Source organism: Gopherus evgoodei, chromosome 5 (genome assembly GCF_007399415.2).
Source record: "Gopherus evgoodei ecotype Sinaloan lineage chromosome 5, rGopEvg1_v1.p, whole genome shotgun sequence".
In the NCBI taxonomy this organism is placed as follows: Eukaryota; Metazoa; Chordata; order Testudines; family Testudinidae; genus Gopherus; species Gopherus evgoodei.
The window spans coordinates 9,684,971-9,702,205 of record NC_044326.1 but is presented as its reverse complement, the minus strand read 5'-3'; the positions used below and the strand labels follow the sequence as shown (position 1 = coordinate 9,702,205).

Here is a 17,235-nt window from a genome sequence, read left to right as displayed (position 1 = left end):
TCATATTGTTGTGATCAAGTTAGCCTTCAAATCTATAACAAATCGATCAAATTGCCTGGAACATGGAGTGCGGAAGAAAAGCCCTGGCTTCAGATGAGTCCAGTACTTCCCCTATAAACACTATCCTCTTACTGGGGAGAGGACAGATTTTTGTGTGTGTCAATTAACAGTTCCAGAGCACTGAATGTTAACTGCATCAAGGCAACACTCCTCTGCATTTGCCATTTGGACTGGGTTATCAAGGTAGAGGTAAGCCTGCACTCCCAGTCTTTAGAGGAATGTGGCTACTACTGCCATGACTTTCATAAAAACTGTGGGAGTTGCTGATAGGCCCAAACGTAGTATAGTGAACTGGTAATGATTTTGACTTACGAGCTATTGGAGGTACTTTCTGTGGACTTGATTGATTGCCATATGAACATCTTTTGAACTGACACCAGTCCCTAGGATACAGGAAAGAGATAATAGAATCTAGGGTGACTATGAGAAATTTTATTTTTTTAAATAATTTGTTGAGATGACACCCCCGCTGCCTTTGCTTTTGGGATTAAGTAATACTAGGAATAAAACCCCTTCCCTCTGAGACAATATGGAACTTCCTCTATGGCTCCAAAGCAAAGGAGCAACCGAACTTCCTGGATAAGGAGTTTTTCATGAGAGTGGTCCCTGAAGAGGGACGGGGAGGGAGGGAAGGCAGGAATGGTAGAAGCAAACTGCAGAGTATATCCCACTTATATAGTGCTCAAGACCCACTGATCCAAAGTAATCTGGAACCAAGCACTGCAGATGAGGGACAGTAGCTTTGAGAAAGTGCAGAGGTTTGGATCTGGAGAGATGGAGATTGTTATGTCGACCTCGACTGGCCCATCAAAACACCAGAGCTAGAGCTGAACAGCAGAAGGGGAAGGCCTACGGTTTCTGCCAAGGAGCAGTGGAATATTGCTGTTTCTGCTGTGGCTGACTACTTCTTCACTGTAGCAGGTGTTTACAGACCCAAGGACTTCAGGGTGGATCTTAAATTCATGAATCTTGCTGTCTGTCTGGTTCGACAACAGAGAGGGACCCTCGAATGGCAAATCTGGATAGTACTCTGGACTTCATAGGGACTAGAAGACTGTCACGAGGATGATCTATAGCTGGCCACCACAGAGCCATGGTTCTAGTGGCCAAGTGTGCTGCATCCAGCCCCTCCTGCAGTGAGGTTCTCCCTGCAATCTGCCCTCATTTACCAGAGAAAAGCCTTGGCTGAGATGACTTAGTTGGTGGTGGTCCTGCTTTGAGCAGGGGGTTGAACTAGATGGCCTCCTGATATCTCTGCCAACCCTAATCTTCTATGTTCTATGAAAAGTACTCAAGCCCATGGGAGGGTACATAGTACTGTCTTTCTACCCTTTTAGAGGCGGGAGGCAAAGAGGATGGAATCTGCCATAAAGCTTTCATTGGCTCTAGTATCACCTCAACTTGCACTGCATACAGTGGCACTGGATGGTGGAAGGGGTTGAATGGCTGAGGTAGAGGAGGCTGTATACCTTGGTTTTTGTTTCTTCTGGCATTTGCTTGGCAGCTCATGCTGTGTTGATGGTAGAACAGCTATGGGAGAGAGGGTCTTGGCTTATGCATCTGTATGTGGTGTTTCCTCTTCGGGGCCAAGGTATAAATACCTAGGGAGTAGAGGGTTGTCCTGGAGTCTTTTATGTGTGTATCCAAGTAAAACAATTAGCCTTCAGAACTGTATTACTGGTTACTATACACAAGCCAAAAACAACCCTTCTTGGTTTTCAGATTGTAGACTGAGCCTGCAACACTGATGGTTTCAAAAATACATGTTTTTATCAGTAAAGAGAGAAAACTGGTTCTAGAAATCAAGAGACAGCAAACATGGAACCTCATTGTGAATTTGTGATAGTCATTTTTAGAGTAGTTTGTATTTTAATTCTTAAAAATGAAATAAAAATCTTCAAAAATCAAAGCGTACACAAATTAATAGGATATATTGGAGGCTTAAAAATTACAAATACATTTTAAAAGTGAAATACAGCCAGAATGCAAGATTAGACCTCATTAATATAGATGATGCCAATGATATGCAGAGTGGTGTTAGGAACACAGCACTTGTTGTGCTCTGGCTGTTGGACCACAAGCTTTTGGAGAAGAAACAGAGAAACTTGAGGGCCTGAACTTGGGCCTTATAATATAAAAGCCTCTTCCATTCACTTAAAATACAAGCCTAACCATGTATCCTATTGTTTCATTTTTCAAAATACTGTAGTTCGAAGTTTTTAAAAGACATTTCTCTCTCTCTCTCTCTCTCACACACACACATACACTTTTAAAGGAGATGATAAAAAGTGAAAATGCTGCTTTCAGGTGCATAGATCAGAATTTTGAGTAACTTCATTAGAGCTGCTCTGGATTTACACCAATGTAATAATGAAATTTAGTTGGCCACTTCTACCATCATTATGATTAAGTAAACTACCAAGATACAGCGATTTGTGCTCACTTAGTTGTTTATTCTGTAAACTAAGGTCATCCGCATGCTTTAGCTTATTTTAAATAAATTTATTATTTTTCTAGGAGCTAGATAAACTACAGGTCATAATCTGACCTCATTTATACCACTGCACATCTGGATTAATTCCACTGATGTCACTGGAGTTATTTTGGATTTACACTGATGTAAATTAGATCAGAATTTTTCCCTATATTAGCAATTTTTCAATAAAATTCTATTAGTCAAAACAATCATAATTATTTACCTCCAGGATGTTAACCACATAGGCTTTGTCCTCTTTGTTCTATTAAACATAGATTGAAGCTCTTATTTTACCTTATAGATTTATGAAAGTCTACATTATACAGCATAGACCATGCATACATTTTAAGGGCTAGACTTACAAGGAAGACTTAGGCATAGCAACACTGAGCGTTGCAATGTCCACTCTTTAGACTCCCTGATACCTTGCAAAATTCACAGCCCTAAGTCAGGCACCCAAGCTTCCCATACAATGCACAGGGAGAGTTAGGCACCTAAAAAAAGAGAGTCACAGAAGCTAGTATGCTGAGTGGGGAGATGCCTAAGCTAGCCAGCAGGAAATGCTGACGAGAGGAGAAATGCCTTAGGTCCAACCTCTTAAAGGGAGTTAGGCACCTAATTCCTAGCCCGAAGGAGGCACTTCCCTCCATTCAGGATTCACAGCCTAAGATAGGTTAGTCTTTTCTTGCCAAAAAACAAGGAGGAAGATGTAGCACAGCTAACACTCCCCCTCACCTACCTTGTATTCAATGGTTAGCGCCCTTAAGACAGATGTGACAGATCCAGATTCAAATCCCCACTTTGCCTGATTCAGAGCACCAGCCTGAACCCAGGTCTCCCATATCACAAGTGAGTGGCCTATATAGAGTCACGCTTACTCTCTGGCCCAATGATTATTTAAGCAGAACAGCTTCAAAAGGAAACATTGAGAGAGGTCTGTCTCAAAATATCCTCAGCTAGCCCATTGGTTATAGCACTCACCTGGGAGGAAGGAGACCTGAGTTCAATTAGCTACTCCAAATTAGGAAGAGTGGGGATTTGAACATGAATCGTTCATATCCTGACAAGTGCTGTAAATACTGGGCTAACAGATATAAAGGAGGCAGCAGCACCTCCTCTTTGCTCTCTTTTGTGTAGGTTAAGCATGATCAGAGTATGACTACTGGATTGGGCTCTGCAGACTAGACAGGCAGGGGAACGTAGTTTGAGACGCCCTCCTGGGTTTAGAAATGAGTTAGGCACTGAACTGCTCAACAGTGTCAGGGTTTAGGTGGTTTTGCACATACTTAGTAGATGAAATGTAGGTGCCTACAAGGTCTGGCAGCTGCTGAGCAATGGTTCTGTGAATGCCAGTGGCACCTACAGTGGCCATTAAGAGCCAAAATCCTCTTTGTGAATCTAGCCCTAAGTGTCAACATTGGCCCCAATCCTGTAATTCTCTATGTGGAGGTGGGCACCCACATGGAGCCCTGCTAATTCACCTGGGCTCCATATGGGCATAGCTGTGAGCCCATAAACAAAGAATTGCAGAGTTGGGGCCACTGTCAATAATGGACAATTCAGCACAGCACAAACTTGATAATTTAAAGCAGAACAAGAGGTTGTTCAGCAAACACTCAAGGGTGAAAAATATTTAATCACAGGAAACACTGTCTGTATTACACATTTATTTACATAATTTGTAAGATTACAAGATATGTGGACTCAGAAGTCCTAGACCAACATTAAAATAAAAAGAACATCTTATCCTAACTGAAACAGCAAATACCAAAATCTTTTTTCCAGAAGCAGCCAAGCATAAAAAAACGCTCATCAGATAAATATGTCTCCTCAAACTATTCAAGCAAGTTAGAACTGCAAATATTTTTTGTGCTTCTTCTCAATAGGTTTTATTGCATTCATACTTGTTAATGTGATTCCTTTGGAAAGAGCACAATTACTACTACTGTAATTTAACAATATTTTCTTCTTGATTGAACTCACTGATCCACTGTTAATATCAAGCTCTTGGAATTGCTTCAACCATGACTTGTCACTTGCTACTAATTTCATATCTAGTTATAACAAATATTCTACAAGAAAAATACCTAATGATGTAACAGAAAAACCTTATTAGATGCTACTAACATCTTAATAACAAAAAGAAAAAAAAATTAAAAGATGTATATTTACATATACCATATGTATGTGATTCTAACTGGAAAGTTACATATTAAAGACATTTTCCTTTTGGTCTTTTCTGTTTTGATACATTAAGCTCTCTAGTCAACGTCATTTTCTCAGAGTGATAAGCAAGAATGGTAAAAGCTATCACATGATGGACTCAGCTTCACTCAGGCTCTGAATGAAAAAGTGTTGTCAACTGGCCCATTTTTTTAGGAGAAGCACTGAAATTGAGAGGTTTAACGGCCTCCTTATGTGCTGAAGGGACATTAATGTAAATTGATATGTATTTCCCTACACACAGATTCAATGCAATATAGAAAAGACAGCTTACTAGTAAACAATAAGGTGTTTTTTTAAGTATTTTAAAAAATAAAGTCAATTATTTATTAACATCATAGACAAATTAATAATTTCAGGTAATATTTTCAAAAGTGCTTGAGACTTAGAAACCTAAGTCCCATTTTCAAAAGTGACTGAGGCATGTCAGAGTTTAAGGTTCATTATAAGAGACAGCCTCTAAGTCACCTGAAAATGATATCTTCCATTTATAAAGTGTCTCCCATCACCATCTTCAAATGCATTCTAAGCCTTTTGCAGCATATAAACACGATTAAGAAACCCAAATATAAAGACAAAGAGAAGAGGGAAGGAGAGAATAGAGGTTATATCTAACTTAATCATTCCAACCCCATTTACAATAGCAACTGACTCTCAAAAGCACCTACAATATCTATTAGTTAATACTTATAAAACACGTAGAATATGCAAAGCACTACATAACTGCTGACTATTATTTTTTCCTACCTCTCAAACAAAAACCAGTTGATGTAATATTTTATGGGATTCAATCTTACTCAGAGTGATCAGTTCTCAATAAATCTTGAAAAATTGGCCCAGTCTCTAACAATGCTGAAATTGGAGGAGGGGGGGGCTGCATGAGGGGATGTTTGGATATTTCCTTTTTTCAACGATCCAACCAGTGGACCAAATTCAGTGATGAATCCTGGTCATATGCCACCTGAGGAACATTGCACGTACACTAAGAACACCAGTGCACGGGGAAAATGTGACTGGCAATTATACAGCTGGTCAAAAATTTTCAAACAGAAATCAACAGATTTCTTTGAAATGTTACAAAAAGCTTTGATGTATTTCATGTTGATAATATAACAGAAAAGTCTAAACACAGCACTTCAACAAGGTTGTTCAATAGTTCTAAAATAATTTGGGGGGGGAATTTCCATTTTTAAAGAAATCTAAAAATTTCAACTTTTCATTCCGATTTGGGACAAAAAAGAAATTTTAAATGACAGTTTTTCCTGTGGAATGGAAATTCTAAGTTTCAACCAGCTGTACAGATAAAATTTGTCAGCTTCAGTTCAGTTTCCTAGAGTAGTTGGATTTTAATGGTTTAACCTGTCCTCAACCTATCTATTTATTCCAAAGTTTACCAGAATGCCTCACATACAATTAAATGGGAGAGTTATTAGAGAAAAATCTGTAAGACATCTTCTGTCAGAAGAGACCTGTGTTTTATTATTAACTCACCGACTGACTCACATTATGAACTTGAGTAAATCACTCAACTGATTTGTGTTGTAGTTTCCTGTTCTGCAAGACTGATACAAGACCTGCTCATATTTGTGAAGCACTTTGAGCCCCCATGACAAGATATTCAATACAAGCATAAAGTACTGTTTTGATTTTTAAAAGAATTCTTGATGGCACAGCGACAAAAATGTTTAACAAAAATAGTTCTGGTTATGGAATTTATTAGGAAACAGTGAAGTATCTCACTTGAATAATCATTGTTAGCTGTCCCTCACCATTCATTTTTTTTTAAACTTATGTTATGGCTTAATTAATATTTCATGTTTGAGTAAGTATCACACACATTTTCTACAACGTGGCAACAAACATTGCTACATTCTCTAGTAAGGAGGCAAAATACTTCAAATCTTGTGAAAACCAAATAAAACTGCACTATTTTAAAAAAAATAAGGAATTATAATACAGTTGTTGTCACCACAGATGTTCTGGAACAATAAAGTTAGCTGTCAATTCCATTCTGTTAATGAGACAAGCCTTTCCTTCTCTTCTTAGTAGAATCACGTCTTAATCACATTTTCTGCAATGGTGTGGAAAACAGTTCTATCCAATCTATACTAGCAGTTAAATCATGTTCAACAGCATTCAAGGGTACCCTTTGCTAACAACTCTTATCAGCAAAAGGCAATTTTCTGGTGTAGATAAAGGCAATAGAGTCCCATAGCCAGGGTTTTTGGTGCTTTGCTTTAGAAAGCAAACACCACAAAGGAATTGGTGATTTGGGTAACCTTCAGTTTCAATAAAGCCCTAATGTAGTGAAAGTACCCTAGTGAAGTTCTATCAAAGGTTTGTGTCTGAGCAATTGCCAAATAATTAAGGCACACGCATAGATAAGTACTGAAAAAAAAGTTTATTTTGGCTAATGACTATAGGCAGTGGTAATTGCTGACATTTACTGTATATCTTTATTTATACCTTATAATTGAAGAACACATACCTTAAATGATTTTAGTCATCAAGCTGAACACTTAACTAGTCTATATAAACATGTATTTATCACTGTTACCCTTATTCTTCCTCACCCAATCATTTATTTTGTCACATCCTCTTGTATCTTCTTTTACATCAGATGCAAGCTCTTTGGGAGAAGAACTGTCTTCCTCTATGTCTGTACAAAGCCAGTACAATAGAGCCCCAAACCTGATTAGGTTCCACACTGCTACTATAATACAAATAATTTTATATTAGTTTAATATTGGCATTCTTTGTTAACATTACTTACTGTAGTTATTGTTTCTATCCTTTGTTTTGGGTTATGAATCCTAGCATAAATAGAGCTCCTCTGTTTTGTTATGTTTTTTGAGGGCTGTTTGTAAACAAAGGGTACAAAAAAGGAATAAATAGTTTACACTTCTTTGGACAACTTTTGAGAGTCCACTCTGCCCTGAAAATTAACGAACTGAGTGGCCGGGGTAGTGTAGAGAGAAAATTTCCCCAAACCCACAGACACAGATAGTGTACAATACCTATAGAAGGCGGTCATGACAAACACTATTTGGCATAGAAAATAATTAAGTAACTCTAGTAATTAAGTGGCTCTGCGGCATTTCAGCAGTACCCACACATTTTCAATGTTAACATGACATAAGGAACCTCCAAAACATACATAAATTAAGGTTGTAATTCCACCTCTGAGTTCCAGTGATATTGACAAGGTAGTAGAGCTGCACTCTTGTGGCTTATGTTGTCACCAGAACCCATTAATGGAATTACAGTCTTATTATGTACAGTTGGGGGTACATTATTCCTCAAACAGTCCCTAAATACTGTTACATGATTGACTGCAACATTTCTTCTACCAAACTCAACGCTTGTGCACCTTTAGGAGGAATTCCGTTAATCTCTATGATTTTTTATGCTTCTAGTTGGGGGACGGGGTGGAGGGAGAGAAGAGAGCTATAAAACTATAACATTAACCATGAAATTTGAAATGAAAAATCAAATACATGTTAATAGTTAGCTACAGAGCCAATAAAGTCTGTCGATCTCATCAGGAATATCACTAGATTTAAGTCTATTCCTTACTTATTCACCCTCTGCTCCAAAATACACAACTATATTTGCAGTAATCTTGACAAGTTAACATAATCTTAATGTTCCCAAGGAATATATGCCAAAATATGGTACAGTTTGAAGGGTTTTACATTCCTTTGACTGATAAGAGTTTTGCATTGCTAGCTATAGTATCTTTTTATCTCCAAAATAACAGGAATGCTGGAACATATTCATCCTGACAAAGAATAAATAAACTTCTTATAGCGCAATAAATGGATGTTTGAAAAAGAACAGGAAAAAATAAAATTGCCTGGAATACAGTACCTATCTCATAAATGCTTTACATATCATTGTACTGAAGCTGAAGACAGAAAAGGCAGCATTCACATAAAGCATTTCTTAAAAATGCCTGCCCAACACCTTAAAAAGAAACAAGAATTTTACACCCCCAATGTGTCATGAGATAATATAACCCACCCACCCATGAGAAGCAGGTGCATGCTACATATTCCCCTTGTAAGTTTCTTTTAAACACCCTCTCTGTTTTGCATAACAACATTTAAAAAACATGTTCACTGTGCACACAACAAAAAGCCCTTTAAAGAAGCAAACAAAGCAACAAAAATCACACCTCTATGTACCAAGCACCCCTGTTTATACACCCCATTTTTTGTGGAATCGGTTCCTAATCCAAAACCACGCTATGTCCCGTAGCATAAAACACTTTGTCTGTCACTTCCCACCCCTGATTATTCAAAGCTCATTCATCTGAATGTTTTTGATGTCCCCAGAACATTGTGGATAAAAACAAGGTGCCACAGTACATATTAAAAACTTCAGTTCTTAGCCCCTCATCAAACGCTTTGACAGGACTAAGGACCTTTCAGGCTGGATTCCAAATCAAATATTAAGCGGGTGGTTTGAAATGTATTACAAATTGGAAGAGGCCTAAATGGAAAAGGTGTAAAAAGCTGCTTTCTCCAGGCTAGCCTCCCCCCTCCCCTTTCCTGGTGGCTTCTTACTGAGACAATCAGAGCAGCAGAGAAAGGCTGTAAATTAGAGACATAGAGCGGATGGCTAAAAAGCCCTCTGATGCCTGAAGAAAGGGAAATTTAAAAAATAAATAGAGAGAGAGAGAATGAAAAGAATAAGGAGCTAGAATCACCTCCAAGGGATGGTAGGGGAGAAAAGAAAGGACCCAAGCCACCTCTGACCCTTTTCCTTCCCTTCCTAAACATAATCCTCCGCTTCCCACCACACACACCGCACAAAATGACCAGGAATTCAAGTCCACCCTTGAAAGCGAGGGGGGGGATTATCTCTGCCTGTGCCTGTCTGATTCTCTCTCCCTCTGGGCGAGCACTACGACGGCATTAAAAATAGAGCGAGAACTGGGCTTCTTCCTGGTGGGTGCCAAGTGTGGCCGCGGGGCGAAGGAGCCTGGGTGGGAGGGGAGGGGGAGAAGAAAGGGAAGGAGGGAGGACGAGGGGACGGGAGCAGGGCTAAGGAAAAGGGGGATGAAGGGAAGGAGCCCGGGGATGGGGGAAGGAAAGGGAGGATGCTTTGCCCTGGCCTCACCTCAGCTCGGTGGGTGGGGACGGGCGAGCCCCTCGCCTCCTGCTCCTCCCCAGCAGCCGCGATGGTCACTAACGGGCCGGCGGTGCGGTGCGGTTCCCCTCACACAGCGCCGGGTCCCCGCCTCCTGCTGCCCGAGCCGCGCTCGCTGGGCTCTGAGGGAGCCGCCGCCGCCGCCGCCGCCAGACTCTGAGCAGCCGCCACTAGGGGAGGAGGGAGCGCGCCTGCGCCGCCGCCCGGGCTGGGGGACTGGAGGAGGCAGCGGGGCCGCCGGCGGCTCCAGTGCCCGGCGCGGGGGAGTCCAGTCCCAGCCCGGCTACCTGAGAGCGGCGCGGGGCTCGGGCCGCCCAGTGCGCAGGTGCGGTGAGTATGGAAACCGCGTTACCAAGGGGCGGACGCGGGGGCGGCAACACAGCGGCGGGGACACGGGGCCGAGGGGGCAGCCTGGGCCGGGCAGTAGCTGGGCAAGGGGGCAGGGCCCGCTGCTGGGCACGGGGGCGCGGCACAGGGCAGAGCCGAGCCCGCTGCTGGGCACGGGGGCGCGGCACAGCGCAGGGCCGGTGTCACCGGCTCCTGGGCACGGGGGGTCGCGTTGCGGAGCAGCAGCTGGACACGGGGGGCGCGGCACAGGGCAGGGCCCGCTCCTGGGTGGGCACGTGGGTCATAGCGCAGGGCAGGGCCCGCTCCTGGGTGGGCGCGGGGGGGGGGGGTCACAGCGCAGGGCAGGGCCCGCTCCTGGGTGGGCACCGGGGGGGGGGGGGGTCGCAGGGCGGGGCCCGCTCCTGGGTGGGCATGGGGGGGTCACAGCACAGGGAAGAGCCCACTGCTGGTTGGGCACGGGGGTCACAGCGCAGGGCAGGGCCCGCTCCTGGGTGGACACGGGGGGGGTCACAGCGCAGGGCAGGGCCCTCTCCTGGGTGGGCATGGGGGGGTCACAGCACAGGGCAGGGCCCGCTCCTGGGTGGGCATGGAGGGGTCACAGCACAGGGCAGGGCCCGCTCCTGGGTGGACACGGGGGGGAGGGTCATAGCGCAGGACAGGGCCCGCTCCTGGGTGGGCAAGGGGGGGGGTCACAGCGCAGGGCAGGGCCCGCTCCTGGGTGGACACGGGGGGGGGTCACAGCGCAGGGCAAGGCCCGCTCCTGGGTGGACACGGGGGGGGGGTCACAGCGCAGGGCAGAGCCCGCTCCTGGGTGGACACGGGGGGGGTCACAGCGCAGGGCAGGGCCCGCTCCTGGGTGGGCATGGGGGGGGTCACAGCACAGGGCAGGGCCCGCTCCTGGGTGGGCATGGGGGGGTCACAGCGCAGGGCAGGGCCCTCTCCTGGGTGGGCACGGGGGTCACAGCGCAGGGCAGGGCCCTCTCCTGGGTGGGCATGGGGGGTCACAGCACAGGGCAGAGTCAGTAGCTGGGCACGGGGGTCACAGCACAGGGCAGAGTCAGTAGCTGGGCACGGGGGTCACAGCGCAGGGCAGGGCCCGCTCTTGGGTGGACACAGGGGGGAGGGTCAGAGCACAGGACAGGGCTCGCTTCTGGGTGGGCAAGGGGGGGTGTCACAGCGCAGGGCAGGGCCCGCTCCTGGGTAGGCACGTGGGTCATAGCGCAGGGCAGGGCCCGCTCCTGGGTGGGCGCGGGGGAGGGGGTCACAGCGCAGGGCAGGGCCCGCTCCTGGGTGGGCACGTGGGTCATAGCGCAGGGCAGGGCCCGCTCCTGGGTGGGCGCGGGGGGGGGTCACAGTGCAGGGCAGGGCCCGCTCCTGGGTGGGCACCGGGGGGGGGGGTCGCAGGGCGGGGCCCGCTCCTGGGTGGGCATGGGGGGGTCACAGCACAGGGAAGGGCCCACTGCTGGTTGGGCACGGGGGTCACAGCGCAGGGCAGGGCCCGCTCCTGGGTGGACACGGGGGGGTCACAGCGCAGGGCAGGGCCCGCTCCTGAGTGGGCATGGGGGGGTCACAGCACAGGGCAGGGCCCGCTCCTGGGCGGGCATGGAGGGGTCACAGCACAGGGCAGGGCCCGCTCCTGGGTGGGCATGGGGGGGTCACAGCGCAGGGCAGGGCCCGCTCCTGGGTGGGCATGGGGGGGTCACAGCGCAGGGCAGGGCCCTCTCCTGGGTGGGCATGGGGGGGTCACAGCGCAGGGCAGAGTCAGTAGCTGGGCACGGGGGTCACAGCGCAGGGCAGGGCCTGCTCCTGGGTGGGCACGGGGGGACACAGCGCAGGGCAGAGTCAGTAGCTGGGCATGGGGGTCACAGCGCAGGGCAGAGTCAGTAGCTGGGCACGGGGGTCACAGCGCAGGGCAGAGCCAGCAGCTGGGCACAGGGGTGGGGCAGAGCAGAGCCAACTGCTGGAAATGGGATGCAAGGCACAATGCGAGACAGGGCTGGCTACTGGGCATGGGGAGCGCAGTGCAGAGTCAGCAGCTGGACACGGAGGGAGCCCAGCGCAGGGCAAGCAGCTGGACATGTGGTGGGAGAGTACAAGCCAGGGCCAGTAGCTGGGTACGGGGGGCACAGTGCGTGGAAGCAGCTGGACATGAGGGGAGCAGTGTGAGGCAGGGTTGGCAGCTGGGCACCGGGGAGCACTGTGGTGCAGGGCCAGATACAGGGCAAAGGGGCACTGTGCAGGGCAGGGGTATGGCCAGCAGTTGGACAGTGTGGGGCAGAGACAACAGGAGCTGGACATGGGGGGTGAGGGCAGTGTAGTCCAAGGTCAGAAGCTAAGCATGGAGGAAGCCTAGTGTTGGTCAGGGCCAGCCACTGGGCGAGGCGAGGCACGGGAGGCACAGTGTCAGGTGTGGCCAGAAGTAGGGCATGGGGGCACAGGGTGGGGCAGGGGCAGCAGCTGGACATGGTAGGGGGGGAGGAGGCACAGTGCAGGGAGTGGCCAGAAGCAGGGCATGGGGGCACAGGATGGAGCAGGGGCTGGACATGTGGGGGGGCACAGTGCACAGCATTGCCAGAAGCAGGGCATGAGGGAACAGGGTGGGACAGGGCAGTAGCTGTGTACAGGAGGCACAGTGCCAGGCAGGGGCAGTAGTTAGGCACAGTGCTGGACAAGGACAATATGGAGTACAGAGCTTGGACAGCAAGGGAGATGGAGTTCATGGTTCAGGGCAATGCGGTGGGCACAGGACTAAGGCATTAACAGCCGGCCACAGGATGGGGCTCAAGTACAGGATCTGGATAGTAGTGGGCAGGGTTACCATGGGAATGGAAAAGGTAGCAGCAGGCACAGAGCAAGAAAGACAGGAGTGCTGATGGGGCAGAGTATAGCCCTGGACGATACGGGGTGCAAGACTCCATGGTCAAGGGTGGATCATGCCAGTCTGACACAGAGAGAGCCACAGGTTGCATGAGGCGATCACCTTAGCACATGGATAGGCTGTCTCATTTATTCAGATTTTGGTCTTATACACACACCTAGGGTGCCCAGATGGTATGGGGCATAGCAAATGGTAGCAGGCATAGGAGAGCTGTGATATAAAGAGCAGTCATCTTCCTGGGGTTTAATTGTGTGTATGTAAATTAAGCCTGCCTTTCAAGATCCCATAAATTTTAAGTATAGTAATGGGAGAGGCCAGGAGACCAACACCCAAAAATAAGCCAACTTGTTACTAATGTGGTGTTGATGATTTAATGTGCTGAAATGACACTCCACTTTGCAGGGCCCAAGAGCCAGGCTCCAGTCTGAGTCTAGAAATCTGCACAGCAATGAAACAGCCCTGCATCCCTAGCCTGAATCGGCTCAGCACGGACCAACTCCAGGTTTTTCTTTGCTGTGTAGACATACTGTCTGTGGCCATGTCTACATCTAAAATTTTGCAGCGCTGGTTGTTACAGCTGTATTAGTACAGCTGTATAGGGCCAGCGCTGCAGAGTGGCCACACTTACAGCAACCAGCGCTGCAAGTGGTGTTAGATGTGGCCACACTGCAGCGCTGTTGGGCGGCTTCAAGGGGGGTTCCGGGAACGCGAGAGCAAACCGGGAAAGGAGACCCACTTCGCCGCGGTTTGCTCTCGCGTTCCCGGAGCCACCCTGCAAACCGCAGGGAAGGAGACCTGCTTGCTCGGGGCTCCGGGAACTGGAGAGCAAACCGGGAAAGGAGACCCGCTTCGCCGCGGTTTGCTCTCGCGTTCCCGGAGCCACCCAGCAAACCGCACGGAAGGAGACCTGCTTGCTCGGGGCTCCGGGAACTAGAGAGCAAACCGGGAAAGGAGACCCGCTTCGCCGCGGTTTGCTCTCGCGTTCCCGGAGCCACCCTGCAAACCGCAGGGAAGGAGACCTGCTTGCTCGGGGCTCCGGGAACTGGAGAGCAAACCGGAAAAGGAGACCCGCTTCGCCGCGGTTTGCTCTCGCGTTCCCGGAGCCACCCTGCAAACCGCAGGGAAGGAGACCTGCTTGCTCGGGGCTCCGGGAACTAGAGAGCAAACCGGGAAAGGAGACCCGCTTCGCCGCGGTTTGCTCTCGCGTTCCCGGAGCCACCCTGCAAACCGCAGGGAAGGAGACCTGCTTGCTCAGGGCTCCGGGAACTAGAGAGCAAACCGGGAAAGGAGACCCGCTTCGCCGCGGTTTGCTCTCGCGTTCCCGGAGCCACCCTGCAAACCGCAGGGAAGGAGACCTGCTTGCTCGGGGCTCCGGGAACTGGAGAGCAAACCGGGAAAGGAGACCCGCTTCGCCGCGGTTTGCTCTCGCGTTCCCGGAGCCACCCAGCAAACCGCAGGGAAGGAGACCTGCTTGCTCGGGGCTCCGGGAACTAGAGAGCAAACCGGGAAAGGAGACCCGCTTCGCCGCGGTTTGCTCTCGCGTTCCCGGAGCCACCCAGCAAACCGCAGGGAAGGAGACCAGCTTGATTACCAAAGGCTTCCTCCTTCCACGGAGGTCAAGAAAAGCGCTGGTAAGTGTTTACATTGGATTACCAGCGCTGGATCACCAGCGCTGGATCCTCTACACCCGAGACAAAACGGGAGTACGGCCAGCGCTGCAAACAGGGAGTTGCAGCGCTGGTGATGCCCTGCAGATGTGTACACCTTCAAAGTTGCAGCGCTGTAACTCCCTCACCAGCGCTGCAACTTTCTGATGTAGACAAGCCCTGTGTCTTCTAGCCTTGGAGCATTTTGTCTATCTTGTTATGTGACTTGTGCAACTCCAGAATTCAAGTCTTACTTATCTCTGCCAAATCCCCACAAGCCCCATTCACACCTTTCTGCCCTGGTCTTATTCCATGACACTTCCTCACATCCTCATTTTCAGCAGTGGTGCCAGACTCACCACACTATTTGGTCCTTGCAGATGGAACACCTTTCCTGAGCTGGTTCACAAGACTATATTTCTCTGTAAATGACACCCACTTGTGGCCTGGGGTGACCCTGCAGGCACCTTCCTCAGTTTCCCCAGCATAATGTGGTCACAGCCTTTAAAATAATATTCTCCTTCTACCGGGGTCTAATTCAGTATCATTCAACTCCTACAAATATTCCTTTCTGCCCACCCCTCAGGTTTAAAAATCCTCCGCCTCAGGACTGTGGCTTTAAAGTTCTGGCCTTCCTGAGCTGTGAGTCACCCTTGAAGGCTAGGGTCTCACAGTCCTTCCTTCCTGGGGCTGTGTGCAGCAGCTCAGATCCCTCAGATCTAGGCATGGACTAAGTTAGTCACATGACCAAAATCATTTTCCCACCTGGGGAGGCAAATTAGGCCAGCTACCCTGTGTAACTCTCCATATCTACATCTCTCCTGGAGACCCCTCACCAGCATGATGCCAACGTGAAACTAGCTAATTATATCAAAACACGAGAGAGTCTACTTTGGTTTTTAATGCATGCAGAATGACATGCTGAGTTCAAGTTTAATACTTATGAGGGTAGTCCCTTCATCCTCATTCGCTTTGTTATTCTCATTCCATCTCCTTCAGTCTCATTCCACAAATTCTATCCAGCTATTGTCATTCACTCTCTCTCAATCCATCTTCTATTCTTATTCACGCCATCTCAAACATTCACTCACTCTTTTCACATTCTCTCCCAATCTAGTTCCCAATTCTCTCTTCTTCTTCCCTATCTCACATTCTCAATGTCCATCTCTCTCTCTCTCTCTTCGCCATTATTCCTCCTCCTCACCCAAATCAATAACTGCTGTGTCTGTCTCCTCCTCTCAGCCATATACTGCTGTTACCTCCCCATCCAAAAATAATGCAGTGCCTTCAATCCCCAAATCAATGGCTTCTGCTCCTCAGGCCAAGATGGGCCCTGCTGCTGCTGCTCACTTGGGCAGCAGGAGGCCCTCAGCTTGGGAGGTAGGTAAGGATATCTACATTTTCATCTCTGCCTTCCTTTTTTCAGGTTTAGGAAGTGGGAGGGTCTTCACTCCCCTTCAGCCATAGAGGATGGTCACAAGGATCTTCAGTCTCTTCCCACTATTCAGGGCTCAGGGAAAGGGGGTTGTTTCCAATCTTCTCTTCCTCCCATTCCCAGGCCTGAGGAGATAGTCCTGAGGTCTTCAGTTTCCTTATTCCCAAGTCTGGGAAGGGAAGCTAAGTAGGACTCTTAATTCTGACTTCCCCCTAGCCAAGAGCAGCAGAAGTGACCATGGAAGAGGCAGCAGGAGGGAGAACTCAGAGCCCGCTTGCCAGGAGTCAGTACCAGGAGGAAATGGGAGATCTTGGAGGCAGATGCCATCCTAGCTAAGAAGTTCTACGCACACCATGCCCATGAGCTCTGCAGCTTATGAGGAATCTTGGTCTACATCTGTTAAGGCTGATTTCCCACTCTGGCACTTTGAGTGCAGAATATGGGCACCTGCAAGGAATCTAAAAATTAATACTGGCTACTCTATGCTTGTCTTAAACTCCCAAGGTTACAGCTTTTCTCTGAGCTTGGATGGGTAGATGCTGCCACCACCCAAATGCAAAAACCCTTTTGAGAACCCAGGAAGGTGCACTTGGGAATTCCTTCCTGTGGGATACCTTCAAGCCCTTCTACACCCCCTCCAGGGAAGAGCTGAGAAAGAAAACAAAGGAAATCAGTTGTTGCCACCAGCTAATTAAACAACATGTGCACAAACCTCTTAGGACCCAAAATTCAATCCTGTTCTTAAAAAAAGGTAAATTTTATTAAAAACAAAAAGAAAGAAAATATATTGAAAACTCAGGCTATTGCTAGATTTAAAAACCCAATTACAAAAATTTAGCATCAAGAATGACCTTCTTGAAGTCCAGCTTAAAGGTTACAAGGAAAACAAAAGCATTTGGGGTTAGCACAGAGGAGTCCACAAGCCCAGGCACCAACTTCTGCTGGCGCTGGTGGGTGCTCGACCGCCCTGCCCGCCCCCATTCCAACCCCTTCCCCTAAGTACTCACCCGATTCT

The 17,235-nt window shown here is 48.1% G+C and overlaps 1 protein-coding gene and 1 long non-coding RNA gene across 3 annotated transcripts in view; one reads left to right on the top strand and one right to left on the bottom strand.

The window, feature by feature from the left end:
• The window catches only part of CTNNA2 (catenin alpha 2), an 818,238-nt gene extending 808,171 nt beyond the window's left edge, over window positions 1–10,067 (bottom strand). For both annotated transcript variants that reach the window (XM_030563913.1, XM_030563912.1), the window contains exon 1: window positions 9,884–10,067. The gene's annotated coding sequence lies outside the window, so the exon portion shown is untranslated. The remainder of the gene's footprint in view (window positions 1–9,883) is intronic.
• A 90-nt stretch (window positions 10,068–10,157) lies between these two features.
• Window positions 10,158–16,697, top strand: LOC115652190. Its single transcript, XR_004000579.1, has 3 exons — window positions 10,158–10,243; window positions 13,542–13,641; window positions 16,437–16,697. It is a non-coding gene; the product is annotated as an uncharacterized LOC115652190 (long non-coding RNA).
• Window positions 16,698–17,235: the final 538 nt, after the last annotated feature.